This window comes from Nasonia vitripennis, chromosome 5 (genome assembly GCF_009193385.2).
Source record: "Nasonia vitripennis strain AsymCx chromosome 5, Nvit_psr_1.1, whole genome shotgun sequence".
Classification (NCBI taxonomy): Eukaryota; Metazoa; Arthropoda; class Insecta; order Hymenoptera; family Pteromalidae; genus Nasonia; species Nasonia vitripennis.
The window spans coordinates 26195141-26218962 of NC_045761.1; the positions used below are offsets into that span (position 1 = coordinate 26195141).

Sequence of the window (23822 nt, forward strand, 5' to 3'; positions counted from 1 at the left end):
GCGTGATCTCATTGGCCCGCTAGCGCGTACACGTGTTGGATACCTATACATACGAAGCAAGCAGCTTACTCTCTCACAACGAAATTTAAATGCCCGTCGAATCTGGCTGTACTCGAACATTTTTCGATTCTGAAAATTGAAGTCGCTTAAGAGCGAATTCAAGGACTCTGATGAAGAGCTGTTATTAATTTTTTGTACACGATAATGAGCGACAAGTGCGTCGGAGCCATTTGTTCTGCCGGTGAAACATTGCGCTCATTAAATATCCATCAATCACGTTAATTACATTCCTCAGCACAGTTTTTCGTGCGCAGCACTGTATGCCCAAGGAAAAAATGTCAAATTATAATTCGTTCTAATGCATGATTAACGAATACATTGTTCCATGCACTCAACCCTTCCAAAGCTCATAGCTTTTTCCACATCAGAGAGGCGATAATTTCGCTCTTTTAATCCTCTCTCTTACTCGCGCGTAGTTTTTCGAACAAAGAACCCGTTCGGATCTGCTGTGTAGGTACACAAGCGCTTCAGCGCAGTGTCGCGGAGGAGGCCTTGAACGCGAGACGCGCAGTAGTAGGGAATGCCATTTTAAAAAGGGAAGAAAATGCGTGTGGGAATAAGCATTTGATTTTTCGTTTCTCTTGCCTCTCGAGCTTCGGTGAGTAATATTTTGTGCAAACGATCGAGCGCTTATAAGTGGAAAACTCCTTTTTCTCCTATACATACTCGGGTGTATTTTATAGATGAAGCTTGCGCTCGATTATCAGAAAATTACCGCGCGGCGCGCGCTAGCTCGTGCATGTGTTTGTATCTCGATAAATCAGTGAGTTTTTGCCCGATGCAATCTCCGTGTGTAAAACCGCGAGATTGATGCGGGCTCTTAGCGCGCTCCTGTATCGTTAATTCTCGAGCGATACCATTTTCTTAATTTACGCTCGTATGTGCATATTTCCATCGCTTCATTTTCTCGTCCGAACGTCTTGTTTACGTAAGGCTAAACGTGAAAAAGCTCCGATCGCGGAGGGTCAGCCGGTGCAGAGATTGAGGAGAATCGACCGTCCGTAAGAGGAGACGTAACCGATACGACGCGAACCTCGACTTACGCATTCCCGCGCGCTATACGTATAATAACAGCAGCGGCAGCAGAATATATACGACAAGAGACTCGACTCCTCCTCGGAAGACACTACAGGCGGCGGCTCGGCTCTTCCAAGGCCTCCTTGCATTCCACGCCGCTGAGTGGCTATGCATATGCATCGCAGTATGCGCAGCGCTAAGTAACGAGTCGACCGACTCGATGAATCGGCGATCGGTTGAGGATACGGGAGGATCGAGAAAATTTAGCGCTGTGTTTCATCCCTCGTTTCAGGTGATTTTTAACTCGGAGCGAGTGCATCGTCAGCGCGTGGAAAATGTGTGTCGCGAGATAAAGAAAGCGCGTGCACGAGGAAAACAATGGAAGCGAGAATTTTATCGCGCGATAGCAGCCCTTTGTTTCAGCGCGGTTTCATCGGGTTCATCACCCCTCTTCTGATAGACGCGCCGATGTCAAGGGTGATGGGGTGATGATACTCCGATGGGGCTTCGGATCGATTTTATACACTTAAATTCTCGCGTTCCGACTCCACACTGTGTACACCCACACTTAGAGCCTCGAGGCAAGGACCTCATTTTCCACAAGTGATAATTACAGCCGTACACTTGCGTAACGCATTCCGTTTTCCTTTTTATGATTATTCGAGAAAAGAGGAGGGAGAAAAAAGAACTGCGCGCACGCATGCATACGAGAGGCGTGTATAATCGCCGGGAGGCGGCTCTGGATTCCCACGGCAATGAAAGAAAGAAAGGCGTGGGAGGAGAGGAGAGGAAAAGACAGGAGTGTCATCGCGACGAGTTAACTGAACGAGTGCGGCTGCAGTGTGTATAATGGCTTTGTTATAGAGGCAGTGCGAGACGATTTAAACAAGATAAATCATAAATCGCGTCGAACTACTTATCGCTGTTTGGTTTCTAAAATTCCTATCCATAACCGCGAATCGTCGTTAAAATTCCAACTTCTCTTCCCCGTAAACATCCCAACAACCGCTCGTCATTCATTTATTCTTTCCCTCCTTCTTTGCGCCGCGTCAAATTGTCGGCGAGTTACTGCCTCACTGCCTTTCAGCTCTCCCGACTCCACTGCGCAACAATGTGTATTCCGATGTGTAATTGCACGGATGCATTATCGGTTTCTCATAATAAATCGAGCTTCCCACGTTACCTTTTTACGACGAGGCTTTCCTCCTTCGAAACGGCATTGTTGCGTTGATGAAGCTTACATTCGATTGTACTATACATTTTCGAATGGAACACTCTATCGGTTTCGATTTTACCAGCGAATCTTGCCCGCTCCGAAAGTCCGGTTCTCGTGCCGCGCGGCCTACGCACACGTGCACGGGCGAGAGCAGTCGTCTGCGCAGCGAATTGAATAATTGCGGCAATTAGCTCTCGCCGCGGGATTCGACGTAGGGAATTCACGAGATATACAAGCACGTTAATTATCCGGAATTTTTTCGACAAAACGATTTATTTCAGTCGTTCAGCTGAAAACCCTTATATACCGAGAACCGTTTAAAAACTGTCTCCGAGAGCTACAGCAGCTACGCATCTGGCAAAAAATCGTCCCTTACGAAACGTGCAACGCATCAACGCAGCCGTCGACTCGTTGCAGCTTCCTTTGTTCCGACGCCGGAGAGAGAAAGAGAGAGAGAGAGAGAGAGAGAGGGAGAGTCGGCTTAAAGAACGAGCGTAGAAGGAGGAAAAGGCACTAAAAGGGGTTACAGCCAGTCGCGGCTCGGTTCAAGGCGATAAACCGAGCGGCGATGCGAGAGGAACTCGACTTTACGCGCGCTGTAACCTTCTGTGCGGCGCCGCGAAAGAGCAGATGCGAAATATCGTCTCTCGTCTGTGTGTTAGCTCGTTCGATGATCGTATCATTTGTATACTCACGTATTGAGGATGATGTGCTGGTTCGGTTTGGACTCGGCTGAAACATAAAAATGAGACACTTGGTTAAAAACTCGATTTCCCATCATCGCAGCGAAGCCTCGCATCACGATCCGCGAGTGGAATCTCCCCCGTAAAGCCACAATTTCGCAGCGTATAGCTTCACCCAGCAGCAGATCGGCGCTAAATTGCATACCGAAAAACGACAATCTAGTCGCGAAGCTAAAGCCTCATCATCGTCGCGCCGGAGAGGAGCAATTCGCGTCGCGTCAAACGACGACACAGCTATACTCTACCGTATCATCATGGCGAATATTCGCGGTATATCGAGTCGCTCGATGATGATAACAGGGAAGAGGATATGACAATGGCCTCGAGCTTGACACGCTTTGGACGTAACGGAGATCCACCTGTTCTATTCTATTGAATATAACGAAAATATATACACACAGTTTTGAACTTTACGACGGCCGTTTTATTATTCCGATTCCGTTAACGCCGCAGCCTCGCGAAAAAGTGGAATACAGAGAGGAGGATCCGGAGCTTATCGAGCTCTTGCGATTCGGAGCGTTGACATAGGCGATATTTCATGTAAGCATCTCGTCGAGTCATCATAAATAAAAGCGCGCAGCGCGTTTACCGTTATTGCCGCGAAGATAACACGCTTAATTATATTTTTGCTTTTCGGAATATTGTCTCTGCTTTTAATTGAATGCAGTCTTGACATTTTCTTCCGTGTGCTCCAGCAGTTCTCGGTCATTTCGGCGTGACTAAACGCGGCTAGTCAGCAGGAAACGATTATCGAACGTACTCATATGCTCGATCGGAAATGGGTTAATTCAATATATACTGCGGCAAACAGGTTATTCTCGCTCTGCATCGCATGCGCGCGCGGCTTCGCTTTTTACAGACGGGATGAACTGTTCGTCGCGCGCGTGCGTGCAATTTATAGTCGCGTGACATAACGCTATAAATGATAATCGCGTTATGCCTCCGATTAATGGGAGAAAAATTTACTTATCAATTAGCGCGAGTGTGTGTGTGTGTGCGTGTGTACGGAATTTTTGAAATTCCTTTTATTCGGAAAATTACACTCGCGCGCGGAAAAGAAATCGAGCGAATTTCTCCTCGACATCGCGCAAAATTAGCGCGTGTGTGTCTCACCAGACCAATTACGCTCGTGCGCAAGGACGATGACAAAAGGTCGACGACGAAAACTAGTTTCAGCGACTGGTGCGCCGATGGCATTTCCGCTGTCCTTCGACCGTTTTTAATGTATGCGGATATTTTTTTTTTTCGTCGCGCTTTGGAAGTATCGCCGCCCGATCGTGCGGGTCTATCGGGAAGAGCTGAATTGATCACAGGCGGGTTGGGATTTAGAACCGTGTAGTTTATGGGGGGATATCGTCGAGCAAATTGAAATTCACGTCGCGTCGAGTGGGTAGTTTGGTAGATTGTAGCTTCGGGAGCTATAAGCGATGCTTTTTAAATCAAGCTTGCGAAATCGAATTTATCGTTGCAACCGTATATACGTGTGTGGGTTGCAGTACACAAGAAACGATATTCTCCGTATAACGGCTGAACTGACTTCGTGACTTCGCGTCGTTATGACTTCAAAAAAAAAAATGGAAAAAATTCGGAATACCACAAATCGCCACCGCAGTATTTTTCACTCCGGCCCTCTAAGCGTCGACCTTTACTGCCAATTAATTCTCCGGCGAAAACATTCTTTCTCCAACGATACAGCAGCAGAAGGAAACCGCAGCGGGTAATAGCACTGATGGTCCTAAACGAGGTCGTCCAGAAGTGAGTATCTATTGTCGGTTTCCTGGATGCAGCCGAGGTTGTATAGGTATGGAGCCGATCTGGAGATCCAATGCGGAGATACTGGACTTTGCAGAAGTGGAAAAGAGATCGAGAATAGATGCTTGAAATTCGAAAGAAAAATAAAATGCCCCACATGAATTTTCCGCTCAGAATTCGCTGCACATACAGCGCACGCGAATAAGGAAAGCAACAGGTGCGCGCTAAGGCATGTCTTTGTTACAAAACAACTGGTTAATTAAAAAATTACCTCTCGCTCGTAACACAAACGAATTGCCATCGTGGAATAACACATCGGCGAATTAACCTAATCACGATTCCATTTACGCGTCCAAAACGACGGGAAGTTGGGCGTTTCGTCACGCGCTTGCTACTTTTCCGGGAGTCTTTAGTAGACCGAAATTATGTTTTCATTTCCAGGTCGTCACTAAATCATCGCGACATACAGTAATTTCACTCGTACGCACCTGCTCTGCATATGGTTGGAAGCACTGAATCAAGACGTTAAACTTTCGATCGTTACCTTATAGACACATACGCCTGTATATAATCGTCGAGTTGATTTACAGCTCGGCTTCGGATTTTTCGAGAGGAGATTGAATAAAATTAGAAGCAGATCTTATCGGCCTGCACTACTCAAGCCAACGATTATGTGTCGAGGACATACATATTTTTCGAAAAATTCGTTGAAAGTTCAGCTACACGTCGTGTGAAAGTGTATTAGAGACACGACGTTCGGATGTTAAACTCTATACCGGTTTAGGAGAGAAGATCCTTTTCACGAGTTCGAGAAATTTGAATTTAAAAAGGCCGGGGGGGAGGGGGAGATTCGTTTGCATAATTTCACGCGGGGCACTTTCGATTATTCCGGTCGACGGGTTCCGGCAAAATTTTCGGCTTCAAGCCCATTGTGCCTCGCTTGTTTCTTATAATCTTCGAATTATAAGAAAAACATTTCAACGAATTCTATGTGGAAAATTCTGCAGATCAACATTCAAGATTTCACAATTATTCGGAAAGCCTAATCGATGCCAGCCGCATGAATAATAGGCTGCGCTAACGACGAGCGGATTGTTTGCCAAGAGCACTGAGGAATGCACACGTGACGCGCGTCGCCTATACATCATTAAGCGAATATAAATCCGCCGCTTATTCTCCGAAGCAGAATTAAACAACGACGGATATATTAAATAGCAATAACCTAAATTTCTCCAAATCACGACACCTCCGCCGGCCGTAAAGTTACATCGGAAAATCCATTTTCACTCGGGCTCTTCTTACGCAACCCTCGACATAGTACTACTTATAATCCGATCATAACAACGATATAATTGCACGTCCCCAGGTGAATTTGAAAGCAGCCCATTATACTATATCGCGTGCAAGCGCCCGCATACGACGCGTCGCTCGTTTATCCTTTTCACGCGCGCGCGCGCTTGTAATTTCAAAGAAACTTTCACTGCGCCGGGGCCAGAATTTTAATTTCTCTCTCTCTCTCTCTCTCTCTCTCTCTCTCTCTCTCTCTCTCTCTCTCTCTCTCTCTCTCGAAACACGGAAACTTAGCGTCGGAGCAACGAAAGCGTTTTGCGGGATTTTATGTGTACCTCGTGTGGAATCGGACTGATTTACATCGAGCAGGAGAAAATTCGCGCTGTGTACTTTATACATCGCGTCGTCGAGATCTAGATTAAATTAACGGGTCATTAATCGCGAAAATAAAACCAGCACCGATTGCCTTTTCTCATAGAGATGCGTATACTGTAACAATGAAAGTCGAAACGTAATACAAAGCGCTGATTTATCGCCAAACCGAATCTTAATTAAAGCTGCGCCGAGAGTTTGCGCAGCCCTTTCGCATTCCCGGCTTCAAGTGCATTGACGGTTTGGTCTAACAATGAGTTGTGCTTTATACATATGAATATTGACGTAGCGCATTTCTCGCGAGCCTCGGAGACTCTTGAACCCGATTTATTGGTTCGTAACAGTTTCGTCGCGCGCGTACGTGTCAGCTGGAAGTTTGTCATTGTGTGCATAGTTATGCGAGAGCGAAATAGGTCAATGAAATAAAAACGTCAGTTTTTGCGATGAATTTTCCAGCGAACTGGAACGATCTCATTTTTCATACCCGCACCCAACGATCGAGTAATCGCAGTCGTTCAAAGCGTATAAGCGTCTGCGTAACAAACACAGCTCTTTGTATAATCTTCAACTGAGCTCATCAGTATGCAGCCCACACCGTCCCGAATTTCCGTTACAGATCATCCCAGTCGAACAATCGATCGATTCTTACGAAACCACAACTACGATCAAAAAGCCTCATTGTCCCTCGTAAACCTGCTGTTCTACGCTTGTTAGTACAAGCCCGCGAAAACTAGTGTCTCTTATTCAAATGCACAGCGATCACCAAACGTGTGAAATATCCTCTGGAATTTCACGCCTGACACAGACTACGGCTTCGCGTAGATTCGAGCGGATGGAATTGAGCAACAATGCGGCGATTGATCGACGCAATTATGACGGACTTTCCGTATTTGATGTATAGCTGGACTCGTTCATGAGGTACTTATATCGATCGGCGTTTCGCGGATGTACGCAGGACAGACAGGTAATTATCGCGCGGTGATTCGATGGGTAATTGAGTTATCGGAGAAAAATCGACGGGTTCCACACAATGTCGCGTTACTCGTGTATAAGGAAATGCTTCTTTACAGCAAAAATCAAAATAAAACTTACAAACGATTACACTCGTCCCGTAGGCGACGCTCCATCAACTCGGCAAAAAATCCCAGCCCCTATAACGGCGCCAAAAAAGCCTGTACCTGTCTCAAGGACTTGGCTAAACAACGAAGAACCCGCATCCTCTTACACACGGCTATACACATCATGAGTATGTCGTAACGCGACGATTGCAGTCGCGGGTATATAGCATCGATCCTCGAACGCATTGTGTCGCTCGGCTCATTACGCTCTCGCGATTAGTGTAGGTATGTGTGCGTACGGCGCGATTTTTTTCTTCTTGTTTTTCACGGCTCGGGTTATTGCGCAATTTTTTGCGCGTCGCTCGAAGCGCGATTCGACGCGCGAGAATTGAAGAAGTGTTCCGGTTGCTGTTTTTCTGTGCAAGATTTTTCAATTGAATTAATAGTTCAAATCAATAATGAGCCTACACATAATCCCTAATAACCTGCAGCTCGACTTGAAACGTCTCATTACCCAACTAACCGCACATCATCCCGCCTCGCAGAATAACTCGTGGGCGTACTTTCCCTTCCTGCATACGTTTACATACACGTATTCTACTCGAAGCCGACCTTTGCTCCTCCTATCTGTATCGTGTCAAGAGAACTTGGCACGATTCTGTCGTAAAGCCAAGCGCCTCAAGAGATACGAAGATGCGCTTTCGTATACGGATTATGGAAGGCGGATCTCTCGTAATTATTTCTATCCAGTATGTGTGTGTGTGTGTGTGTGTACCTTCGCGGAGTATAATTGAAGATCGTGTGCGGAATGAATGATCGAGTGTGTATGAATTTAATAAACCGTTTCGAACTTCAATATTAGAATAATCAAACGCACGCGCGCGCAGCTCGATACTTTCGAAAGTTTACACACATCGAGGATGATTTACGGTGTGTACCCTGCATACGTATATTATACTTTCGATGCTATATGGCTCGTGTACAGAGTGAGAAAAAGCGCAGCACCTTTCTCCCAAGCTTAATGAAGTGGATATATTCTAATTCGCTCGAGTTTCGCATCAAAGTGAAAACACTGCAGAGATCGCTGATGCGGGTATTACGCTAATGTATAAATTAGAAGCTCTACTCGTGTATCGATCACTTCTGGAAAAAAAACGCTGCAGTTTCCCTTTCGGTTTTATAAGTCTAAACACAGACCTGTCGCGTTATAGTATTCCGAGAGATAACGACTGATTTTTTACGCTCTTTTTATGACGCACTTCGGGCTTCCTGTGTACAAGAGAGGCGACATCCGTATATTAACGCTTTCTATATGCAGATGATAAAAATATACGGTTTCACGTATTTTTTTCCACTCGTGTACGACTGAAGCTAACGTTTTCATTATGCAACCTCTAATGCAGCGTCTTCGCCGTAAGTCCATTGTTACACTTGTGGAAGCGACTCGGAGCTGTTATCTCGGGTATAAACCCTTCGGCTGACGAGCGTAAACCCGGGGTGTTAGTAGCAGCTTTTATACGACGTCGCGCATGTATAATGTGTGACTTAATTGTCCTCCGGATATTGTGCTATTTACGCTCGAGCTGTTACAAGCACGAATAATGTTGCTTATGGAAACCTTCAGGGATATCATGTACAGCTTCTCCAGAATCGGAGAGAATTAATAGCCGAACAAAAAAGTATAATTTCTCTTTCGGCAAAAAACGTCCTTCTCTCTCGAGAAGGCGCATCCTTTCACTTTTAATCGCCGGACTAATCTCGAGGCGGAAGCTGCGAGCGATGTATACACACGTGAAGGAATACAATGACAGAATTGCGGAGGAGGAATCAGGTCCCTGTAGCGGAGCGTCGACCTGGTGTCCTCTGTCTGTCTCCAGAGAAGATCTAAGAATAAGGTTTCAAAAATTAAATGTTTAAGCACAGCGAGTATACACTCGGTATAAGCGCAAAGACAGCAGGAAATCACGCGATGGAGAGAAAAGCGCAGTAGGAATATGCCGTTACGGCTCCTTTTAATTGCCAGCTGCCGCGGCGCATCCAACTGTTAATTATCGGCGTCGATCGCGGAAGCTGCGAGAGATTTCCGTGCGATTTCTGCCTCTGCAGAGGCGTCACGAGACGTTTTTTTCGAGAGAGAGAGAGAGAGAGAGCTTTCGCGAGGGAATTCGCTAATATGCCGTCTTTTTTGTGTAAATATTCAATTTTCAACGTTTCAGCAGCTCGAAGACACTTGTAATAAAACGTACAGCGGAACTCGAGTCCATTGTTGGCTTTTCCGCTTTTTAATAACGCGGAACTGCCGTATACGTGCTCGCCGTCCCGCGCACGTCCCTCCTCGAGCCTTTTCGAATTCGAACGTCGTATAGCTTTTTAACGAAGACTATACCTACACACGTGTGTTGATATAGGCACGATCGGGAATATTGTTTGCTATACCTACACTGTCTCCGTGTTTGGTTAACGGTCAGCGTCGCGACGGTTTCGAGGACGCGAATTCACAGTTATAATATAGAGCTATACCCTCGGTTCGAATCAGTGTCGAGTGCCGATTTGCATAATTTTCAGAAATAAACGTAGATCCAACGCGATAATCGATATCGATTCGACGGAGCATTTCCTCTCTTGCTTTTCCGCGCCGGTAGTCGCGCCTATATCCGGCGGGTGAGCCGATCGGATACGTGGTTTGCTATTATAGCTTGTGTACTTATGGACTCCATCTGACCATTAATCACCGACTGTACCAACGAGATCACTCGCCTGCGGTGTATAGTTGGCTTTTGATTTTTTAATTATCTCTCCCAACTACACCATAAAAAAATCTCTCTCCCAATTAAAAGCACGAAATAACTTGGTGAAACCCAAGTGACAATGCAAATTCGCGAAATCGAGCCTTGTACACACACACACACACACACGCGAGAGGAAAAAGAAACCAGCGCCAGTCTTGTGACACTGAGAGCTGCAACGATACCCTCCGGAGCATGAGGTGGCTCAATTTTCGTATCCTTCTGCGCAAGCCTCTAAATACGGCAATCTTATGACTCTCGCTTATTCCATAAAAAAAATGCCACACTATAATAGAAAATTATCACACGTATCCCCGATGCATCGCGGACGTATCCGAGAAAAGGCTCTTTAAGGAGTGAAAGATATCTCGACGCGACGATGAAAAAAAAAAAAAACGGAGAGAAGATAGATTCGATACTTCACTCGCGAGAGACGCTCCTCGTTAGGCCGTTCCAGAACGAGACGGGAATCTGCCGCCGCTGATGCGTCGTGTGTGTATTATCGGGTCAAGGAGAGGCGCGAAAAAAAAGCGCGAGGGGAAAGGAGGCTACACCGTATGTATGTGATACGGGAGTTTGGTATGTCGATGTGCAGCTTTGTTTTCTTTGTATTTTACAATAATATATAGCCTTGCGATCGAATGCTTGAATTTTATTCCAAAGTTTATAGTAGGCTGAGAGAGAAGAATCTGCAAACGGCTCAATTAGCCTCGCGATTTTCGGGCTCGTTAACTCCAGAGGCTTCTTCCTTGTGGCCTAACTTGTTAAGGAGATTTTCGTTGGGTTCATTCGATGCGTTATACTTTCGCGTAACGTACGATTATAATACAGGTATACGTTAAACGCGCGTGAGCGAGTGTTATTGGGATCTCGGTTGGGAATCGCAAAAAGAACGGGTTTAACGAGTGTCAGTCGAGAAATTCGTTATCTGCTAATTTTATTCCGAATTAAACTTACCCGCGATGAGAAAAACGTTTTCGAATTCCACCACGATGTAACCGTGAAGATAAGAGGGAAGCCCATGAGAAAATCCTGCAGTTCCGTCTTCGCTTCGGTCGATTGATCGTCACCGCTTTAGAGTTCACGCTCAGAAGGCCGCGATGATCGGTTCGCGGTGTAAATTTGAAATTTTAGCACCGCCAGTGACGCAATGAAGCAGCGCTGTTTTTCAGGAAGTCGAAATGTACATTATTAAAAAAACAAGCAATTCGCACTAACCATAGTCGTAAACGTGAGTTAATCTCGCTAAAGAGCGAAATTTTCGCGCGATAAACCAAGTTTCTCCCGCGGCGCGCGAAATTCAAATTCGGCGTGTAACAAGGTTAACGGCTCTCTTTGTCACGGCGTAGAATCTCCTTTGACACACATCCTTCCTTCCTTAAAAAACAAAGAGAAGAAGAAGCCGTTAAGAAAAAACGCAATAACGCAGCTCGTTCCGTGATGTGTACACTTTTTCCGCGCGCGCGGATCTCGAATAAAGGTCAGGAAAGTTCGCTCTTGACTCGTCGCTTTCGCGAATCGAAGACTTTCAGCGCCGTGACGAATACGAAATTCGGTAGAAATTTTTCCGAACTGCAGTCGTATGCCGATTCCGATCACGAAGGACACTTTCGTCCTCGAGCTTTTCCCAGCTTTGCATCGCATTCCCTAGCAAAGGAGCATCCGCTATACCGCTCTCCATAAACACATGCGATTATTCCAAAGAATGCCGGCGGTCTCGAAAATATTTCGCGCTTAAAACGAAAATTTACGGACGTCCGAGAGCCAAGGAGGTCAATGCCTCTAGAGCGCCTTTCTTCCTCTCTTTCTCGTGAAACTGCAGTAGCTACGCTGCGCCTCCTCTCTTTCTCTTTCTCGTTAGAGCCAGTCGTGAATGGGAATTTACATCGATGAGTTAGCGCTCGTTTCGGATTTTTCGAGAGCCGGGAAGATTTTTTCCCTCCAACGCTGGAATGCGCTCAGGATGGGATATGGTTTCGCGCCGTTTTTACAATGAAGCTTGCAAAATTAGTTTTCTACTCTTTTGCGAAGAACGACCGCGTCGTGCTAATAGGGTGAGTCGTCGTGTCGAAAATTGAATTTTCGAAAAGCGTAGCGATTTCTATTGTTAAATAGAAGCCTTTAGATAAACAAAAACGCGCTTGCATACGCGCGCGACAAGCTGCACTGACACTCGTGGGGGCAAAAAAAGGCATTCCCAGGAAAAGTGAAGGGCCCGGTGCAACGTTCGCGATAAAGGCCCGCACAGGCTGCTGCAACAGCCTTGACACGGGACGAGCATCGTGTCATAAGTAAGCGAGTATATACGCACGCAGATAAGGCGATTGTGTACACGTGTGCATAGGCTATACGGGTGATGATTCTGTGAACATTTCAGTTTCTCTTTTGTACGTATACCCACTGCAGTTTTTATTGCACACGGTGTGATTGGAAACTGGATCGAAGTTCGAAGTGTCAGTTTTATTGGCTGTTTCGAGTGGAATGTGCGGGGCAATAAGGTATACAACTTTCACTCGGGTGTATTCAGATGTGTAGATCGTGCAGCTTTTATCTGAGAATGCGACGCTCGGTGCACGAAAAGCGCGGGAGATTTGAATCTGCAGGTTGAGGAGTGATCCATTAATCGAGTGTTTCACGGCTTTGAAATTCATGTAGCTTTCGTATCTATTTTTTTCGAAACCAGTTTTCAGATTAATACGTTAATATATTTTAATCAAGTGTACGTACGACACTGAACGCTGACGTGAAGAGTGGAAATTGAAATGTTTACTACTTACAGCTCTATCACAGCTTCAGTGGAAATTCAATTTTATGTGTACAAAAGGGGTCAAAGAAGTTTTCACGATATAGATCTCGCAGCGCTCATATACTATATCGATCCGCAGCTGATCAAAATCGCGCGGTAATTTTGAAATCCATAATTACCAGTTTCCACACGATTTCTCCGCAAACGCACTCACATACCGATACATCCAAGACGGCCAGCCATCAGAGCACACAGGGAGTAGAAAACAATGAGACCGTACGGAATCCGAGAATGTAAAGAGACGACGCGCGAGTAACTACTGCAGAAACGGTACTCCACTCGGCCATCGGCCGTGTTGATATTTATTCGGAGGACGGCAGGCACATATATGTGTGTGTGTGTCCGCGAGCAGTGGCTGCTGGAACAGTTAGGCGCTTCGGGTAGGTATAACGCCACGCTCTCGAGTCGACAGGTGCAGCTGCTAGGATAACGTTATTTTTGCCTGCTCTTCAAATTCCATTGTTTTTCCAAGCTGATATGAGTATAAATAAGTGTAATTTAGTTCTTATCAAAATTAGCCAGCGGCAAAGACACTGTATACTCGATCCAACAATAAAATTGCCGTCTTCCATCAAACGTCAAGTGTAAAAAACTCACACCGCCAATCAAGCCTCATCAAAATCACTCCACATGCACATACTTTCACTGATCGCGATTCCGATACGCCGTTATTTTTCCTCTCCTCTAGCGCGCACTTTGTCAGACGCACATACGCGCGCGGTGGTGCTTTGGTCGTTTTGACACCCTAACGAGCGCCGGGACATCCATCAGGCGCGACACGCTCATTACACTTTCACTATATCCATATCGAAGCTGCTGCGCATACGCCCGGGTGACCGTGACAGTGACACGCGAATTTTCACGGGCGCGGTGCTTTCTCCCGCTTTCCCGTCGTGTTGTATAGCCTTTTTTTTCAGAATCCGCCGATTTTATTATTACCTTGAATTTGTCACCGACTGTTCTCCTAGTACGATACAAATAATTTTTAATACATTTTCAACCATATAAAGAACATCGCGTGTACCATAGACATAGAGAGGAATAATAAAGACCCGAGTACGTACTATATGCGTTCCCCCTTTGTTATCCGCGATGTCGATTCCTTAGACCCTGGATATATTACACGCCCATTTCCGCCGTTGGAAAACGTTCTCTCTCGCTCCTCGGTACACGCACTTACGCCACTTGGAGCGCGAGGAATTTATTTTTAGATTTTTATACGCAGCTGGAGGGAAGATGTTGCGTCGGAGGAGAGCCTACCGTCGAGTGTTTTACGTAGACGCTGAGAGATCGGTCATCAGTCGTTTGTTGATCCCCGTGGCTTTTAGGAATACATATAAACGACTATTCTTCATCCATAACGTAAATCTCACGTCCCGACGCACGTATAATCGCAACGAATCCCCCTCAAGTGCAACGTATAGCAATAGCAATGAAAAGAAAAGCGCGAGCTTGTTTGCTAATTCGCACGTGAGAAAGTGTTGCTGAACAATATAAAAAAGGAGCAGAGCAGAAGAAGAAGAAGCAGAAGAAGTCGAGGTTAATGCATCCCACCGCCGCGATGTATGATTTTCCGTTAAGGCGCGGTAGCTTGAGAGTTTTCTTTTCTCCTTCTAGTCGAGAGCCCCGTGCGAGATTTCGCAATATAATTTTAGCGCGAATTCCGATGTTTCTTCTTTTTTTTTCAAGCTTGAGAGTATGACGCGGTTGTGAGGTGTGAGTCAAAGTTTTACTTTTAGTGTTCGAACGCGTGTATGTTTAAGAAGCTTCAATTGAAACGAGAATTTACGGTATAGCAGCGTTTGATTTAGTAACCGGTCGCTGTGGGCTTAGCCCAGAGTCGAGGTATCTTTTCTAGTAATTAAGTTCTGCAATTCGCGGTTTTATAAGCGAAAGTGATCGCAATCTCGCGCCGTATATACTCACAGTCATTACATCGATAACGTCAGCCGGCACAAGTGATTCTCTCCATTATGTTCTTTGCTCACCTGCAACAAACAGAGAGGAAAAAAAAGCGTAATTAGTCGGTGCAGTTGTTCTTAAACTCGAGGCTTTACTGCTTCTATAAGATCTCGTCGCGTATAACAGAAGAAAGTCGGTATGATATGTATAAATTCTCTCCCTTCATCTGCAGCCACAGAAAAAAAGAACGCGGTAAAATAACAGCTTCTTTTCACGAAGACGAGCGTATAATGACATCTGCGGAACCTGGCATTACAATTAGCTAATTGACGCTAAGAATACCACAGCCCCGAGGAGAGGATTATCATTAAAACGTGTATACGCGCAGAGGGATTGTGTGTAGTATCGAAAGTGAACCTTGACACCGCGTGTACTTACACGCAGAGGATGTATGCGTTATGCGCTCGCTTTGCGCAATTGATAGTTTTAACGGAAACTCGACTGTATGTGTGCGTTACGCTACTAGTGGCCCCGTTTCATCGGCTTTATTTCGGCGAGAAAGCGATGCAGTTATACTAGATGTCAATCGTTTTGTTTCGATGATGGATCGCGACGGTTGTACCGTTAGGCTCGAGAGAGAAATGGGTGTAATTTGTCCGTGACGATAACGAGGGTATTTTTCTTCTTTTCTAAAGAAAAGAAACGCTTTATCTCGTATAAGAGCTGGTATGACTCATCGAAGCAGACCAGATTTCCCGAAGGTAGAAAAGCCGAGCTGCACTTACGTAAATATGAAACCAGCCGTTGTTGTTCGTATACCAGCGCGACTTTCACGAAAAAAAGACTTTTACGCTTTGCCTTGTGCTCGCTCGAGCGTGTTATAAGTATACACGGGAGCAGACACGGAGACAATCTATTTCCGTCGGAAGTGCACTTTTTGTCTGTTTATAATAAGAGAAGAGAACGAATGCTCGCCTTCGTGGAAGGAGTTTTGCATCTCAGGCGTGGATTCTTCCGAGAATCGTATAATCATCGAGTGTGATGTCATTAGAGTCTAATGATTAATTCTCTGGCATAACACCTGCACTGTGTGTCTACTCATACACTGCTGTAGTGTATACAAGTTCAGGAGAGCAAACGGAGCAAGCATCGCAATTTGCGAATTCCAACACATAACACAGCTGACTCATCTCAGGCGGACGAACGAGACTATCATCGGCTGCGAGTTTCCATTCAACGGCTCTAAGATTAAGTGGCACTTACAGCTCGCCTCTTCGAGATACGCGAAATTAATTGAGACACTCGCGCACGAGCTAGACGTATAAGCTTGTTACTTATCCTCATATTTTCACTTCGCTTCTTCTCCCTCCTCCTCGATTCCGCTCTGGCTCGAGACGAACAGTCACGCGCGGCTATGTTAATTCTATTTCCTGAGTCGGCGTCGAGTTCAATAAAAAGCCTTATTATACTGCATCATCGTCAACCCAAAAAAGTGCAGCTTATACAGCCGTACACGGCATCATCTTCATAATCATGAATAACAACGTGCAGACAACCCGCCGCGTGTATAATCCCGTCTCCTCGTGTGGTCGCGTCTCCGGCTCCTTTTTCGCTCTTTCTCTCTCTCTATCGCGCGCGAGACGCCTAAAAATACGAAGTAAGGGCGCGGTGAGTACACGTATATATATTTTCGGGCGCGCCTTCGCGACGCGACGCGTGAGTCATGAGTAATTGATTTCGCGAGGCCGGAAACTGAATCATTTTTTCTCCCGACTTCGTCGAAGAGATCAAAGTTTTTTTATATAGTTTATGTTGTACGAGAGAAGTAGACAGACTCGAATGTTGAGCAAGTAGCCGATAGATAAGGAGATAATTGTAATAGTGTAAGCGAGTTCCACTTGACAGCAGCTGTGGTTGCGATTTCGATGGATTGTTTCAAATCGTTTATTCTCGCTATATTTCGCGACTGGGTTTAGTAATTTATGCGGCTGTATAGCGACCGAATAAAGATTTTATCTTTTAATTAATAATTCTTCGGACTGTATGCGTGGTTATAACGTGTACGTTCGATTATGGTTGACCAAACACGCGGCTTTCTAAACGTCACCTTGTGAATAGAATCACAACAATCGCGAAATTGTCCCTTCGGTCTCTACATAGTATATATAGAAACAAGAAAAAACGTATCTCGATAAAATCTATACAGTCGGCATACATAAATCGAGTCACGATTTCTGTGTATCATAAAGTATTTATTACTCTCGGCTAATACCGGATCGTTGCGCAAGGATAAAGTCTAGGACCCTATAGGGCGAGAACGAGTTCAACACATCGCGATACTGCTTATAAAAACCTATCGCTCGACCTCGCTTCGCTGGAATGAACAGCTATACACGAGCTGTGTCGCGGAGAAATTTATTTTCACGAAAATTGTCGCTTGCACTAGTGAAAACCCGTCGTTCTGCCGATCGACTCTTTCTTACGAGGAAAAACAATGAGAGGTCAGCTTTAGTTATAGAATAAAAGTGAAAATTGTTTATTACCGGTAGCCACAGTAGGAAGAAGAAAAAACGCCGGGCTAAGCATTCGACAGCGTAAACAAAGTGTTTCTAAGAAGCCGCACAATGAGCAGCATTGTTGGCATGTATAGAGAGGAGGGGACGATAGCATTTCTTCGCCGTTGATTGACTCATTTCCGACTCTTACATACGAGCCACTGGTTAGCCTATAATTTCGAAGCTCGAAGATTCAGAAGATCGCGTGAAGCTTTTTTTCTTCCAATTAGCTATTAAAAGAGGCGACAACAAAATTTATTGGCCATTATCTCGGAAATTGCAGCAGCACCGGCTAATACGAGCGCTTCTTTATGCTGACAATAATAATATACGCTTTACAAAGTAGTCACGCTTTTCTCTCGTTTGTTATGGTCGAGAGATGATGCGGGTCTTTGACCTGTCTCTATCTCTCTCTCTCTCTCTCTCTCTCTCTCTCTCTCTCTCTCTCTCTCTCTCTCTCACGCTCCTCCACTACATATGTATACTCTGCGGCTCTCCTCCTCGTGTTTATTATGTGTGAAAATAAATTGATATAAATATATATTTTTTCTTGATTATACGAGCTCGTCCGTTTAGAAAGCTGCTCGTAAAAGGAAGCGAGCAAAAAATGCATTTCCCGATATTTTGATGTAGACAAAATAATAATAACTCGTTCAAACCGAGCTAAAACAAGCAATTCGAATTTAAAACCGGTAACACAGCAGCCGCGGTAGGTATACAGCATTTCTCTGCGCGTTTCAACACCGTAAAAGTGATAATCCCGCGCGTCAGTGCTAGCGAGCTCACCGAAGCAAGATTCATTATACCAGCTGCTGCAGCTCTTGCGCTCGCGGATTACAATGTATACATATACAACTGGTCCCGCACCTTTAAAACTCTCTTATTCTCTCGCGTAATCCTTCTGCGCTCTCGGGCGAGAATTACAAGCGTTGACAATGCCGTGCACCGATGAGCGATTGTGAACTCGGGAGCTGGTGACGTAAATAAAAGGCGGGAGTGTCGCCAAAGCAGCATAGAGGATCTAGAATCTAGAAGGATCATTTCGACAAGCTTCTCTCCGCTGCGCGAACGTTTTGCCGAAAAACGAGAAATTTCACGGAACAACGCTTTCTCCTGAACGTATAACCCACGGACAAAGAAGAGCCGATCTTCGCCCTTTAGTGTATCGTCTCGCGCGTTATATTATTTAATCGCCGCTGGATCTTCCAATTAAGAAGTGAAAAGCGAGCGCCTAAGTCGACGCGGAGGCCTAGATATCGAACCTTTCGCCGCTGCAGGCGGAAGCGCGCGGCGTGTATTCTCTTTGTCTGAGCCAAGAAGTCTATAAAACGGGCGAAAAATCGGCGCATTGTTCCCGAGCCGAGAATCGATCGACTTTTTTTCGTCGATTAATATTAATTGGCCCGATGAGTTTTTTTTTTATAAATAAACGGCTCGATTGGCTTTTAATTGAGTATCATAGCATCGATCTAGAGCGAGTTAACGCCTCTTCGTCCTTCGAAAAAGGAGCGTCGTCGATTGGGTAACTGCCGCATCGACCTTGTTCCCAGCAGCAAAAAGCCATCATTTTCCCTCGATTGAGGCTCTCAATTGACTTGCTGAAACGCGTGCATTCAACTCCATTTCTGCTCTAAACTCACCCATCATCGCGTAGCCTCGTCGTCATCGTGACACCAGGCAATAATCCATACACACATACACAGATCTATTTATATCCGGCTTGTCACCGCAAACCTACTCATAAGGTCTCTCGCGCGGGGTTTTATCGAAAATTCGTCGAAAAACTGGCGGGAAAGCGCGCGCGATTCGGATATATACCATTTACACGCGGCGTATGCGCGCGGAGAGCGTAATTGCCAGCGGAAGTGACCCATTTCCCGCGTGTAGAGATCGTTTGTCGCCGCCGGCGCGGAATGTGGGTTAGAGCAGGCTTCTCTACTTCTACACTACATACTCCTTCTTTTACGCGCAACGAAAAACTCCGCCGAGCTACGATTTCACTCTCGGAACTGCTTCGACATTTTTTTTGTTCACCCCCGGCTTCATCTCGAGATCGGTTTGACCTTGATCGGGAATCTTTCGCTTTTCTTCTCGGCCTGACGTCATTTTTTTTTTTCTCCTCGCGAGATTCTTTCAATCCTAATAGCGTCTAATGGACGGAACGACCGCGAGTAATCGCTCGAATTAAGGGGCAATTATTCGTAATTCGTTTATTCATCGCTCCGAAATCTGCAGCGACACCTCTTGGGTCGTCGAGAGAGGCGCAGCCGATTACCGAGAATTAGCGTCCGCGTATGCTATACAACCGGTTCGACGATTGCTTTCTAAGTTTCCCAGGCCCTTGTTCCTGAGCACATGTGCAATTGTGAGCCGCAGATGCTAAGGAGCGGAGGGATATAACGGAAAGAATAGATGGTTTGCGTATCGATTGGCGCAAGCGAGTGGGAAGTGCGCAATCGAGGGATCGGTATTGTGGCTTAGTGGAGGAGAATTTTCATTTATACCGAGAGATTGATGAATGACCCCTCAGATTTACGTGCCGAAGGTCGTCACACCTATATCAATCTCGATCTGATGCAACTGTAACGCATACCCTTGCGCAACGAGCTGAACAATATAAGGTCCCATAATCTATAATATCCTAACACACAAAAAGCCGATATTATACCGATTCCTCGTAACTTTCCCACCTTAATCCTCCCGAAAAAAATCACCAAAGCATTCTACTCTCGAACGAAGCCAACCTCCAGTTGTCGTCAGCAGCAGCAGCGCAGGCCAATTAGCAAGTTCGCCAACTCGACAGTTCGATTCCCACCTCTCGATCTCACCTGCGCGCAGCGAGAGGTAGGCGTGGGCGCGTAATTGCCCGTCTAATTATACACGCGCCGCTGACACTGGCAGATTTTCTACGTTATATATACTTTCTTCTTCTCCTTCTGCTCCTCTGCAGCCGAAGAAGACAGTTTTCGAGCTCAGCCGCTCGGGATGATGACGAAAGAGACGTTATTTTGTCAGGCTTAATTTCGAGGCTAATTTGCGTGCGATTAGGCTTCGTCATATAGAATTGCTTTTCACCGTGTCTAGCACTCGACGATCGTACAACGGAAGAACGAACGAATTCGCCGCGGAAAATTCAAACTCACTGGCTTTTACGCAAGAGCGTTTAGCAATTGATTCGCCGCCGGATTCACTCTAGGCGTAAGGCTAAAAATCGATTTCAACGAGAACCGTGAGAAAACGCTCGCATTCCTCTGTATAGGCAAATAAAATTTAACTCTCGGCTAATTGACCGATCGCGTTTACTGGAGATAGGTATCGGTAAAAATTTTAACACTTCCAGAGAAGCTATCGCGTTACACGTGAGAATAGCGAGTGTCTATACACTCGAAAATATAATTCTATTGATATTGCAAACGAGTATACCCTCACGCTTGGATTTATCGTCCGAAGAACAATCGAATCCTGCAGCGTTCAAAGCTCATTTTTACACACTCGACTGCGCGGATCCGTTGCGAGGGCCTCGACCGCGAGCTAATGAATCGCACTTTCTCACGGGAGAAAACTCGAGCGTGTAATATCGTTGCTGCTGTTATTATTATTATTCGGAATCGAATTGCTGCGCAGTTACGTTTTCCGTTATTAATTACATCGAGATCGAAGAAAGAGAGTTTTCGTTCTCTATCTCCGCTGCTGCATCGGGTCCAGGAAGCGATAGATCAGCCAAGCAAAAAAAGAGTCGCTTCGTATTTTAATTTCGTCACGGAGGAGGCAAAAAAATAACTGTGATTCACAGGAAACCGGTTTGAATCCCAAATGTCCGATTTCCGATTTCCTTTCTGGGCGTAGGCTGAGGTACGCGCTGGGGGGAATAAAGACCGAGAAGGGAATAACGTCTCTCTGTGTGTAAGCGTTCGATCGACGAGTATAGAAATAAAAGATCGAGATCTCGGTTCAGGGCGAAATATGCTAATGACGCAGGGGGGACCGACGGGGATTTCGAATAAATGTTTGGGGAGCCGCTTGACTTACGTGCGAGAGATGCGCTGGGAGAGGATTTTTGCGCGAGACTCGCCTGCAACATAAATAAAAAGCGTATGTAAATATTTTGGAGTATAGAATCGTTTCATACATCATATAAGTTAATCGTCGTCGGAAATCCAAGAAATCGAGTCTGCAAGTTCGCAGTTGGAAGGCGCAGTGCATCGCAACGCTTATACACGTGCACACACATACACAGTAACGGGAGAGCCGACATCCTGCTGCTCTTGCGGTTTCATCGCTGCGTAACGTGCGCCTCAACACTCCAGCGCGGTATGGTATTATTATAGGAAGAGGGAAAAAAGCCCGATAGCGAAGGTTGTACTTTGGAGCTATATTGACGTTTGTATAAGAGAAATTCCTATAACGTTACAATCTTTATCGACCTTTAATTAGGTACACTTGCGGTAGGTGCCGAGAGGTTTATCGATTAATTAACGAAGAAGAAGACGCAGCGCGTTAACGATCTTCTCAGCAAACAAATGATTCATAAATTTTTAATTGGTCGACCGAGGGAGAAGAAATCAGGCCAATCAGATCTCTGCACTTCCTCTCGGCTAGCCAAAAATAAGTTTTCTCGACTCGCGCACAGCGTATAAAAAGTAGGTTAAAGCAAAAATTAAAACTTTTTCACGATAAGCTTATACTCAAAATTATCGTCGAAAAATTTCCTCGTATACATGAAACTATGAAAGAATCGTATCCCGATTAATCCTCTCGAGCAGCATCTCTCCTACTATCACACGCAGCTCTTTATCACAGCTCTCCGTGCAAACATCGTCGCGAAATTCACAGTTAATCGCGGAACTCGTGACGAGACTGTACACACGCGCGTCGCTTTTATATGACGGAATGTTTTCGGCCGCTCCGCGCGCGTTTGATTCATTGCCGTTACGACGCCTCGTTTTTATCGTCCCAAGATTTACTGTCGGCTCTGTGTGTGTTTACGTTTATACATATCTACGGGCTCGTCGTCTAACGGTCGATGATCGTGATGTACCTGTGTGTGTGTGTGTGTGTCTACGCGATGCTTCAGATCAGCGCCGGAGATTCTGAATCGCTGCTTCGGGATAGAGAGAGAGAGAGAGAGAGAGAGAGTCTGGAGAATTATTTTTAGGGGAGGAGACGAGGGTTTGACGTTTATTATTCGTAAGCGTATTACACGCTGCGTTTCCGTGTTTACTATATACAGAGGGTTCACGCGCGAGATGTTATCTCTGTGAGTCGCGTCGGTGATCGCTGAAATTCATAATTTTCTCTATGGTGTGTATCATGCAAACAATCGAGCAATAAATTCCTTCGACAATGAAAAAGCAGAGATAGATGCGCGCGTTTTCCCAACTTTTGCGAAACAAACGCGCCGCCGCGATATGCAAAGCAGTCGAGGCTCTGCTAATTATCTAATTAATTACGTAAAGTCGTGGTATAATTAAACTTTGCGAGAGACAGTTTTATTAGTTATTAATACGGCTTTTAGTTTTAATTGGATTAAGCAGCTGTCGCAAGGGTGAAGTTCGCGCTTACAACGAATCGTCTTTGAGAAAAAGACGGAAAGCACTGGCGCCGACTCGTATACACTCCCGATGATTTGTGCGAGTTAATTCTGAGGATAGAACGACTCGTGAGTCAGCGAGACTGGATTTTTCAGTGGCGCGAAAATGCTAAGGTTCCTTACGATCGCTACTCCAACGAGAAATAATCAACCTGTCACGAATTCGCTAAATCGACTGCCGAAAGGCATCAACGAAGATCGCGATTATTCCGTGTGAAACGGCGCAATCGTATAATTGACCTTTCATCTCTCGACTCTCCTATGTACTAACTACTGTATGCCTTCGGGGGGAATTATTATATCCCATACGCGCTAAATTTCCTCGGCTATGTGATAAGGTGGCGAAATAAACGCCGACTTTGCGCAAGAGACGTGCGTTGGAGCCGGTCGGTGATTTTTCGTGTTTATAATAGGCCCCGATGCGTGTAATACAGTCGACCGGTTGCTCGTTCGGCAAATTTCGCGATAACAACTCAATAAAACAAACCGATCCCGCGAAATTGCTCAATTATTTCTATCGCTGTATGCGCATACCGATTTCTTTTTGGTTTGCTAGAAATCGGCGAAGCTGGAATTTAAGCGTGAAATTCAGCCGACGAGGTCAGCTGTATTGTGGAGGAGACTCGCGACCTCGAGACCGGTGTACTTTTACGCCGACGTTGCCGATTTCAAAGT

The 23822-nt window shown here is 45.6% G+C and overlaps 1 protein-coding gene across 11 annotated transcripts in view; it reads right to left on the reverse strand.

The window, feature by feature from the left end:
- Window positions 1–23822, reverse strand: part of LOC100678346 (inner centromere protein A) — a 45562-nt gene that overhangs the window by 19067 nt on the left and 2673 nt on the right. For 5 of the 11 annotated variants that reach the window (XM_031931434.2, XM_031931439.2, XM_031931440.2 and 2 more), the window contains exons 2-4: window positions 21587–21629; window positions 15027–15088; window positions 2989–3025 (exon numbers count right to left, since the gene is read on the reverse strand). The gene's annotated coding sequence lies outside the window, so the exon portion shown is untranslated. Of the gene's footprint in view, window positions 1–2988; window positions 3026–11251; window positions 11418–15026; window positions 15089–21586; window positions 21630–23822 lie in introns of those variants that run through there. The other 6 variants (XM_031931435.2, XM_031931433.2, XM_031931436.2 and 3 more) reach the window with 4 other exon arrangements.